Source organism: Staurois parvus, unplaced genomic scaffold, assembly GCF_062004578.1.
Source record: "Staurois parvus isolate SC_StPar_1 unplaced genomic scaffold, SC_StPar_1.0 ptg000044l, whole genome shotgun sequence".
NCBI lineage: Eukaryota > Metazoa > Chordata > Amphibia > Anura > Ranidae > Staurois > Staurois parvus.
The window spans coordinates 4259606-4271136 of record NW_028317840.1 but is presented as its reverse complement, the minus strand read 5'-3'; the positions used below and the strand labels follow the sequence as shown (position 1 = coordinate 4271136).

At 37.0% G+C, this 11531-nt stretch overlaps 1 long non-coding RNA gene across 1 annotated transcript; it reads right to left on the bottom strand.

Moving 5' to 3' along the window:
* Positions 1 to 3428: 3428 nt before the first annotated feature.
* Positions 3429 to 8319, bottom strand: LOC149470459 (uncharacterized). The gene is made up of 2 exons (XR_016308777.1): positions 8218 to 8319; positions 3429 to 5002 (listed from the first exon to the last, which is right to left on the bottom strand). It is a non-coding gene; the product is annotated as an uncharacterized LOC149470459 (long non-coding RNA).
* Between the last annotated feature and the right edge of the window lie 3212 nt (positions 8320 to 11531).

The following is an 11531-nucleotide window of genomic DNA, read 5'->3' as shown; positions in this document are numbered from 1 at the left end:
ACTCCTTTCCATCACAAACTTTCCCTTTATGCCGATTATTTTTTAATCTACATTCAACAACCACATACTTCACTTCCCTGTCTACTACATGAATTCCGTAGGTTTGGAACCTACAGCAACTTTAAGTTGAATATAGCTAAAAGGAAGGGTTTGAACATTTCTCTCCCTGCAGCCACGATGTCGCACTTGCATTCCAATTTCTCCATTCAATGGAGACCTAAGGGTATCTCTTACCAAGGCATCACCATCCCTTCTAATCTTTCAGATTCATATACAATTAATTATATCTCAGTATTGTCCCGTGTCCGTAAAGACTTAACATCCTGGGGCACTTCCCCCATACCCTGGTTTGGACGTAATAACACCTTAAAAATGGACACTCTTTCAATATTACTCTATGTTTTTCATACTATCCCCATATCAGTACCTAGGCATTTCTTCTTCTTGTTACGTTCCATGTCGATCCATTTTATTTGGCACTGTGGCTTTTCGAGACTAAACACAAATGACTTACCTATCCGAACCTTCAAGGCGAGGTCAGCCTACCAGACTTTGAATTTTACCATAAAGCCGCCTTAGTGGGGTGTATGCTTGAATGGTTCCCCTGACCCTGATCCATCATGGTGAAACAGGACCTATTCCCTGTTGACCTCAGGGTTCTTCCATGGGGCTATAAGTAGGTCTTGCTTCACTCCCTTTCACCTTTAACAGTGACTGCTCTATGTCTATGGTAAAAACATGGACTTATCTTAGCTTCAGACCCGTTCTCCTTGACACCTCTATTCAATAATCTGGCTTTCCCGCAAGGCTTGGGGGTCTTCTGCGATTGGTCCCCTTTCTCGTGCTACATGGCCTGTGGCTCATTTTCTTATTCACTCTCATTCGGACTTACCTACTCTCCCAGGTGGATCAGGTAATCGGCTTACTGCTTTTAATTTGTCCTTGTTCTGTAGATATTAATACACTACCTCTGAAGTCAAGCATCCACTCACTGAATATGAGGGGCTGTGCTCCCTTTCTGTGTTGCCCAGAGACCTACTTTCCTCACTCTATAAAGTATTGCATTCCTCGGCACGTGCTGACCCTCCAGAGCGTGGTCCATGGATGTGGGGAAAGACTTGTTTGCTACTGATTGGCAGATTGCATTCCATTTTACGCATAAATCCTTAATTTCCTGTTATGCACAGGAGAAAAATTTTAAGCTTCTCTCATGATGGTACAGGGATCCCTCCTCTTTACATAGAATATTCCCTTCCACATCCAACATTTGTTGGTGATGTGGCACTGCAGAGGGCACTCACTTGCATATCTGGTGGGGTTGTGATCAAATCTGGTCCTTCTGGTCCCAAGTTTTTACTGTATATAACAAAATCTATGATGAGTTCCTGTCCCCCTCTCCAGAAATTGTTCCCGGGTTCAATAACTGCCCAGAAAAAATGCTTACTCCGCTTTTTCCTTTCAGCTGCATGACAAATGATACCCCTTTTTTGGAAACTACTGCCACCCCACCCCTGTCTTTATGGGTCTCCACGGTGAATAATATTATGCATATGGCACTTGCTAATGATACTTATGAGAAATATAAAATGCTATGGTTTATTTGCCTCCATTTCTCCTCCTCCGCCGCCCTCAAGGCGATGCTACCACCTGAGGTAAATTGCAGAGGCCACATCTTCATCTGTCGGTGAGCTGGCTGCAGACAGTTTTTGGTACCTCCCAATACCCCCTAAGTTGTTCCATCCTGTTCCATTCCCCCAATACCTGGTCTATTTGTCCATGTATGGTCAAACCCTTTGTTTCGATTTTTAGCACTTCCCGTTTAAGTCATGAATCTCAAACACCCCCCCCAATCCCCCCTTTTTTATCCTCTCTTCTTTAGCCTTTTCTGACTATCTCTTTTGTTCCTGCTTAGCTTTCCTCTCCCATAGACTCCCTTGGCATCAGAGACTCTGCTCTCTCCTGGCTCTCCTCCTATCTATCCCAATGCTCCTTCAGCGTTACCTATAACACTACCACCTCCCCCTCTCTCCCCCTCTCTGTTGGGTTCCCCCAAGGCTCTGTCCTCGGGCCCCTTCTCTTCTCCATCTACACCTCCTCCCTCACCAAACTGATACAGTCCCACGGCTTCAACTATCACCTCTACGCCGATGACACGCAAATTTACCTCTCCACCCCTCACCTCACCCCTTCAGTCTCCGCCCGTATCACCCACCTACTGAACGACATATCAGACTGGATGTCGCTCCATTTCCTCAAATTGAACCTTTCCAAAACCAAGCTCCTAATTTTCCCCCCAGCCCGTGCCCCCCCCCATCAGTCCCACCCTGCAAGCCAAAGTCCTAGGTGTCACTCTAGACTCAAACCTGTCCTTCCAACCCCATGTCCAATCGCTGGCAAACTCATGCAGGCTCCACCTCCGCAACATCTCCAAAATACGTACGTTCCTAACCCCAGACACCACTAAACAACTCGTTCACTCCCTCATTATCTCACGTCTGGACTACTGCAATTCCCTTCTCACCGGCCTACCCCAACACAGGCTATCCCCGCTTCAGTCTATCCTGAAATCAGTGGCCAGAGTCATCCACCTTACCGACCACTCCATATCCGCCACCCCCCTCTGTCATTCCCTCCACTGGCTTCCGATTGCCCAAAGCGTTAAATTCAAAATACATTGAAGTACAAACCCATTCATAACACTGCCCCAAACTACCTCACCGACCTGATACCCAAATACCACCCAACCCGTACTCTTCACTCCTCACAAGACCTCCTACTTTCTAGCTCCCTGGTCTCCTCCTCCCACGCCCGACTGCAGGACTTCTCCAGGACTTCCCCCATCCTCTGGAACTCACTACCCCAATCCATCAGACTGTCACCTACCCTCCTCACCTTTAGGCGCACCCTGAAAACCCATCTCTTTAGGGAAGCCTACCCCACCCTCACTTAACAGCTGATCTCCTCCACTCCTCCTACCACTCCATCCCCCAAAGCCACTTCCTCCTGTACCACTATCCCCTCTCTCCTAGATTGTAAGCTCAAAAGAGCAGGGCCCTCAAACCCCTCGTGTATTTTTTTGTTACTGTATTGTCTCATGTATTGTCCCCCACTATAATGTACAGCGCTGAGCAAACCTTCTGGCGCTATATAAATACTGTATAATAATAATAATAGTCTCCTTTTTTACCATTGTGCCATCTGATGTTTTCAGTCAGTATATTCTTAGGAGCACTATCTTGCTATTCCTGCTCATGGATCATCCATATGGATTTCCTGTGTAATACTCTCTGTTTATGTTTCTGGGCCATGTATATCTTAATTGCATATTTTGTTTGTGTTCTTTCATGTAAAATATCGTATTGTCTCGATATTTTATTAACTTGTATTGATGAGAAATGTTCAAATAGAAAGTCCTTCCACTTCTTGCATAAACTCAAAAAGATGATTTAATTATAATGTTGCATAAAATTAGAAATAAAATATTGGAATACAGAATGTTTAAATAAAGTCCAAAAAGTATAGTTAAGTTCTTAATAATAAAATTGTATGTAATTGTGTGTGTATAATATGAATGTGTGTGGGTATGAGCAAGCAGCTCCCTTCGCCTTGCTGCCCAAAGAATGTGTGCTTTAAACCTTTGTCCTGCTCTAGAAAGAGCAATCCAGCCCCCACCATCTCCTAAAAGTGGGTTGGTATTCTCTTGTAGTCCCACTAAGATAATTGCTTCTCTCAAAGTCTGAGTGTAACTTTATCTCTTACATAGATGGGGGAGGATGGGGGAAGGTATAGCTAATTGCTCTCATATGTGGCTTGAATGTAAAGGAAAAACCCAAGATATATGTTCATATGTATATTCACAGACTATGAAGTCGAATTACTTACTTTTCCCAATCTAGAACAAATATAAATATAATAACTCAATTATTCTATTAAGATCCAACTCATTCATACTTATGTTAGTACTGTTAATAAGAAGATATTAGATATTAGGTTAAGGAAAGCTTCTAACATTTCCCTCTCAAAATGATCGATTTTATCGAATCTTAATCATTTTCCTTATCTTAATCCATTTATACACATTCTCGTCACTTTCGTATCCATTCATGCGTTTTTGGATCTTAAGATAATTGATCTGAACATATCTTTAATTTGATTCTATAATGGGAAAACAAATTCTTTGATAAACCTTTTGTTATGTATCACATAAAAATATTTTTACCCTTATTATTTTCCTTTCCTTTCACCAAATAATTCATCCCCTTAATAAATGTATAACTGTAACATTATAGTACAATACTTTAAAATATGGCACTTAAAAAATAGATGTTTCATATTTTCCCTCCAAAATGTGTCTAGCACACAGTTCTATAATCCACTACATCTTTTCAAATTACCTTATCAACATTTAAACATAACATATGTTCCGTAGCTTCAATCCATACATGTATATCAAATGATTTTTTTTTTTTTTTTTAAAACATACATATAACAATGTAAAGCTTGCCTAAGTTTCTCTATATGTACCTTAGAAAAACTTATCTCTAGCTTAATTAACAACAGATGTTCTAACTAAGTAGAGTGACTCTGTTGTAACAAAAGTTTAACCCTTTCACTTCTGAAAATACATAGTGTGTGATTGCAAATGTTCATGTGAAAACTGATCTCATCTTGATATGGTAAACATATGTCAAAATAAAATGTACACACAAAAAAACCAATATATCTGATGATGAATGAATTATTTCATCAGTAGTCAAAAGTCAATTGTTTTATAAGTTCTTCCTCTATGAGATGCCTTGAGATGTCTTGTCTTCTTCTAGCGCTCTGTAAAGTTAAAATAACTTTATTGAACATAAAAAGAACAACAAAAACTATGATGAATAAAATTCTTGTTGCAAAGCTTCTTCCAGAATAAATTTCCTTCTTGGAAAATGTATTATCATCTGAAAGGTTTAGAAATATTTGAGTTTTCTTCCTTTAACAGTTACTCTTAGGTCATTTCCTGTAACAGAAATGCAGTATCATTATTTTGGCATTGATAATTTTACATGGATTAATCCTCTTACATTTATCTGTTAACATTACATATCACAATCACAAACATTTCTAGTCATGACATGGAAGACATATTTTGATTATAACACTTCTTATTGACTTGTAGTGTTCTATTTTAGAATGCAGGCACTTCCGCCTAACAGTACTAGGGTCGCTGATTCAAATCCCAACCATGGCATCACCTGCCTGGAGTTTGTATGTTCTCCCTGTGCTTGCGTGGGTTTCCTCCAGGTACTTCGGTTTCCTCCCACACTCCAAAGTCATGTTGGTAGGAGAATTGCTCCTATCTAAATTGGCCCTAGTATGTGTATGTATGACTGTGAGTTAGGGACCTTAGATTGAATGTACTATATATGTAAAAAGCACTACATAAATTGACAACGCTATATAAGTACCTGAAATAAACAAAAATAAATATAACAGGACGCTACATCTCCATTATTGGTCATGAATCAAAACCTTGGTTTCAAAACCAAAGAAAGGTTTTGTATCAACCCAGAGATGACAAAGGATTATGCCTTTGATCTTATCTCTATAAAATTGGAAATATGCGTAGCTGTTTTTTGTGTTGGCTTACTTCTTGTAGTGTAAGACTGATCTGCAGTAATACATACTGGTTTCAAACTTTTCTCAGTTCCTATGTTGAAAACATGAGGTACAAACTTCTCACCTACACCTGTACAAACATGTGTTGGTATGTTTTCCTGAAAATGTCTTTTTGTTACATCTATCTGAATGTGTTTGGAAAACAGTGTTTTGTACCATATAGGATAATTTTCACGATAATTTTCTGTTGAACCATCTTCTTCTAGTAGTTTCAGTGATGAATCAGGTGTCTGTAATATAATCTTACTTGATTTCACAATGTTTTCAGTTACCTTGACAGCAAAGAAAACACTTAACAATTTTTTCATATGTGCATCAAAGTTTTTCTCCATATTTGTCAAAGTTCTTGAGAAGAAACCTATTATTTTCTGATTACCTTCTTTTAATTGTGACAAAGTTGCTGAGATTGCATTATTGGAAACATTGGTTTCTAAAACAAAAGGAATTTTACTACAAAACTCAACAGTATTTAATGTAGTAGCATTCTGCAAATCCCATTTCAATAGTTCAAAAGCTTCTTTCTCAGTTTGATCCCATTGATCGAACACACCATATTTTTGTTTCAAACGATCAAATAATGATCTAGACTTCTCTGCAAAATTGGGTATAAAATCTTTACAATGATTTACTTCGCTCAAAAACTGATGCAAAGCCTTGCGATTTGTTGGAATTGGATAAGCAGAAATAGTTCTAACTTTTTCTTGCAACAACTGTCTCTGTCCATGACTAATTTGCATATGAAGGAATTCCACCTGTCTTTTCATCAACTGAACTTTCTCTGTATTCAATTTCAATCCTGCTGTTTGTAACAACGTAAATATTTCAGACAAAAGAGTGATATGTTCAGTTATATTTTGTGTAGACAAGAGAAGCTTGTCTACATGCTGGACAATACATTCTGGCCTAGAGAATTTAGATAATATTTTTCCCAAATACTCATGAACAATTCCATCACTTATATCCAAGCCTGGGGCTAATCTTGTGAATGTATACGTTTCTTTGTTGAAGCTAAAGGCAAGTTTATATTGACAACTCTTAGCTAAGGGTACTGACAAATGGCTATTGGCGATTTCAAGTACTGAGAATATTTTGGCCTTGGCATCCAGATGTGACATTATGTTACAATCAGGAACAATAGATTTGTTATTTGTGATGCATTTGTTCAATGTCCTGAAATCAACTGATAAAGAATATGAATTATCAGCTTTGATAGGCCAAATACAATTATTCACCACTGATTGTACTTTCTTTAAAATTCCTTGCTGTAAAAACTCATCTACAATGGAAGAGATTGGATTAATTGATTCTAATGGCAATTTGTATTGAGGTTGAGGCTTAGGGTCTCTACCTTCTATGTCAACTTCAAAATTTGTAAACAAACCTGCATCATTTTTGCTTTGACTCCAAAGTTCTTTATGTGATCTAACCAATTGTTCCAATTCAAGATTGGTTCCTGTATGTGGCCATTTATGATCTGAAGACATGTCAGCAGTTGCTGTACAAATACTTCCAACATTACAGTACATGGAAGAATCAATTAATGTTGATTTGGGCCTTCCACTTTCATCCAATAAATGTGGAGCAACATATTCCAACGGTAAAGAAGAAGAATCTCGATTTGATCCTGATTTAAATGTCGGCAATGGCAGTAAACCATTCCTATTAATGACAACAGCACTGTTTACCATATTGTTTAAGCTGTTGTTAACTCTCAGTGAACTGATCTTTTTAACTTCTGAGGCATAAGGCAACTCAGACAGACTATTGTTGGAACATGGAGGAGCAGATTGTTCAGAAATTATATTTTGGTCTTCTAATTCCAAAGCTTTTCTTTGTAAATCTAATTTATACTGAATACAACTTTTCAAATGACCAAATCGTTTACAATAGAAACAAATAGTATTTCCTGTCTGCTCTGAGACTCTCGTCCTGCCTGTGACGTGTTCATCATCATAATTCGGTGTGGCTAAGCACATGGTCTCTCTCTGTTCTCCATTTTGAACAATTAAACTTTCCTTCTTCTGATTTTTCATGAACTGATCAAGGATTTTAAGATTAAGTTTTGCAGCTTTATCCCTTAATTTTCTCTTACACATGTCTTCCTGATCTATAGGGTCTCCTTCTATAGACTGGATGTCTGGTACAAAAGATTTTTGTTTCTCTGCCTTAGTATTCACACAAATTCTTTTTACATCATTCTGCAGGTCAGATAACTGAATGTCTTTTGTTTGAATTGCACTTTGCAGATCATCTATGTGCTCAGTCAAAATCTGGCAATTAGCACATACACTGCTCTGATCTTGCTTCATTACATATGCAGCAGTCTTAGGAACATCAAAAATCATGGCGTTAAAAACATTAACTAACTTCATTACATTTCTAACTTGTTTGCTCAGTTTCTTAAAGGAAAACTTAGATTTTTCTATCTTAATATTAGCCTGTAAGCATTCATTATACATGTACCGCCAAAGTTCATCATCTTTAACAAATGTAGACAGATTCTTGAATTCTAACTTACTCTCTCTAGATAATTCATCAATAAAATCCATTACTTACCAATTAAGAAGGTCTTTCTTTACATAACGCGTCTTTTCTCTCTTGGCGGGAAATGACATCACCAAGGAACAGCGTTTCTTGCAATTGCGCAAAATTCTCACCAATCCTGCTTTTAGGTTCTCGATTATGCCGACGATTCACCTGTTGAAGACTTTTACTTCTCCTGAAAGCTTGACTTCATATTTTGTTGACTTACAAACATCGTCCCTCTCATCAAGGTGAAAGAGAAAAAAGTCAAAAATAATCGAGTGTCGGAAACTAATCGAACTGGAGGCTCGCCACTGTAAAATATCGTATTGTCTCGATATTTTATTAACTTGTATTGATGAGAAATGTTCAAATAGAAAGTCCTTCCACTTCTTGCATAAACTCAAAAAGATGATTTAATTATAATGTTGCATAAAATTAGAAATAAAAAATTGGAATACAGAATGTTTAAATAAAGTCCAAAAAGTATAGTTAAGTTCTTAATAATAAAATTGTATGTAATTGTGTGTGTATAATATGAATGTGTGTGGGTATAAGCAAGCAGTTCCCTTCGCCTTGCTGCCCAAAGAATGTGTGCTTTAAACCTTTGTCCTGCTCTAGAAAGAGCAATCCAGCCCCCACCATCTCCTAAAAGTGGGTTGGTATTCTCTTGTAGTCCCACTAAGATAATTGCTTCTCTCAAAGTCTGAGTGTAACTTTATCTCTTACATAGATGGGGGAGGATGGGGGAAGGTATAGCTAATTGCTCTCATATGTGGCTTGAATGTAAAGGAAAAACCCAAGATATATGTTCATATGTATATTCACAGACTATGAAGTCGAATTACTTACTTTTCCCAATCTAGAACAAATATAAATATAATAACTCAATTATTCTATTAAGATCCAACTCATTCATACTTATGTTAGTACTGTTAATAAGAAGATATTAGATATTAGGTTAAGGAAAGCTTCTAACATTTCACATTGGCCTTGGCACACCGTGTATGTATATATTTCTCTTCTTTTATACTTCTAAATAAAAATTTCATAGTTGCCTCTAATGTCCTACAAATAAAACACACATTGTTCTCTATGTTTGCCTTTGAATTTTTTTGCAGAGACATTTAAGAACCCCATGGGGTGCCAGGTATTGTGTAATCAGTATGAAAGAATTTACCTGCTTTAAACCTCATGACACTTTATTTTGGTAAAATTAAGGATTTTCTTCCGATTTTTCTGAAAAAGATCAAAAACCAGATTCAAACAATTTTAAAGATTATTGTACATTATTTATTTATTTCTAGTGTCCATGTATGATTGCAGCATTACAGAACTGTGCAAGTTATACAAACCTTTAGTATCTTTGCCAGTAGCCTTCCACTAATCTTCATTTTAGGATAAGTCACAGGAGATTTTCAGCCATGTAAAATTGTTTTTGCCCTAAATTCATGAAAAAATTGGAATTACAATTGTCTCATAAATTTGTCAATTTTCCTATTTTGCTATTTCAGAATCTGTAGCTCTACTCCATGTAATTTCCATGATTTGTTTATAATAGTTGTGTAATTGGAAAATTAAAGATCAGCTTCCAAAACTATTTAGGACTGCTGTATAATGGCTAAATATTCACAAGAATCTTCAATATGGTTTGCCAGTACTTGCAGCATTAATAATGTACTACAAAAAGTAGGACAGGTCAAAATACAGTGTTCCACACATCTTGCTGAAAATTGTTAGCAGTTTAGTATGTGGGTCATTGTATAATCATTGTGTGCTTAAAATTAAATTATTCAAATGTTACTCAAAGTAAGAAGACTGCAAATGGAACATATTATAACCAAAAAGAATAAGAAACAACTAAGGAACTACTTTGCTAGATACTTTTCATTGATCATATGCTGAAACCTTGGTGAGTGAGTAAATTTAGTATTATGTATTTTGATGCTCATAATAGACAATAATTTAAAAAAAGCAGTACAGTAACCTTTCAGATTTTAATGCAGAGTTTGAGTATCCTCAAGCATATTCCTCTAATATAGACTGCCAAGTCTAACATGCACTAAATTAAATGTTTAAAGACCAAATCAAACTCAGGATTTGAACCCAACCCAAGAATTACAAATTTGTTATATAGATAGCACAAAATTGTTCACCATATCATTAAAAAACATCATTATGAAATCATAAAATTTACAGCTGTACAGAGAACCTTCCTCAAATATATGCACCTGTCCTATACACATCAATTTTTAATATATACATTGTTTACAGTAAAAAAATGTTTTTTTTACATTAAGAAATATTCATGTTCATGTCCCAGTGCTGAATAAAATACAAATATAATTACAAACCTAGTCATGTTTCTATATATAAAATGTAATTCACAGTACATACTGCTTAGTATTCTTATCATTTTTAATTCATACTGTGTGGCTGGGTCAGACTAAAACCTTTGTAACATTCCCTTGGATTAAAAGTACTCAAGGGGAGTGAGTGCACCCCAATGGGCGGGTCCCATCACGACAAGAATGTGTGTTAGACTTCCAGTGGTATAGATAGATCCTCTGAATTATAGATAGGACATATTGATGTCCCTTGCAATCAGGTATAACAGTGTTTGTTTCTGAAATAATTTTTACATTTGCCTTGTTATTTCAATACTGCCTTAAATTTACCTTCTTAGGGCTTTTGTTCATACTTAAATAAAGCCACTCTACTCTACTGGTTTGTCAGTGAGCATTGAATCCAAAGTGTTTCTGTGACCATCTTGGTAGAGGCAGTGCTTCCCCTCCCTTATGAAGAGCTACCCCCTGATGATCTTATGACTGATAGTCAAGCTTCAGCAGAAGCAGAAAGCACATATCCACAAGATGGATGCAGGAAGGTCCTTAAGCACAGCCTCCTCTTCGGCAATAAGGACAGTGAGTAGCAAAGTAAAAACACAGAAACATGAAAAGTGACAGCAGAAAAAATAACAGGTGGTTCATCTAGTCTGCCCCACTTTTTTTTTTTTTTTACCTTTTTTGAGTATAGATCTATGTTTGTTCCAAGCATGTTTGAATCCACTTAATGTTGCCTAACAGCAAATAGTGACAGCCCCACATCTCACTACGTATCTCATGAGACTAGCAGTGAAAAGTTAAATTGCATTAGAAGATCTCCCACTACAGCTATGAGACTCAAAGCACAAGAGTGACTAGGCACAAAAGGTACACTGCTATTTTTCAGGAGGAATCCCAGGCAAAAGATAGATCTTTCAGGTTACAGCTCCCTGGATGTTCCCTATAATATAGCAAATCTTCACTTTCTGAGTTCAGGTCTACCTTAACTTTTTTTAAAGCATG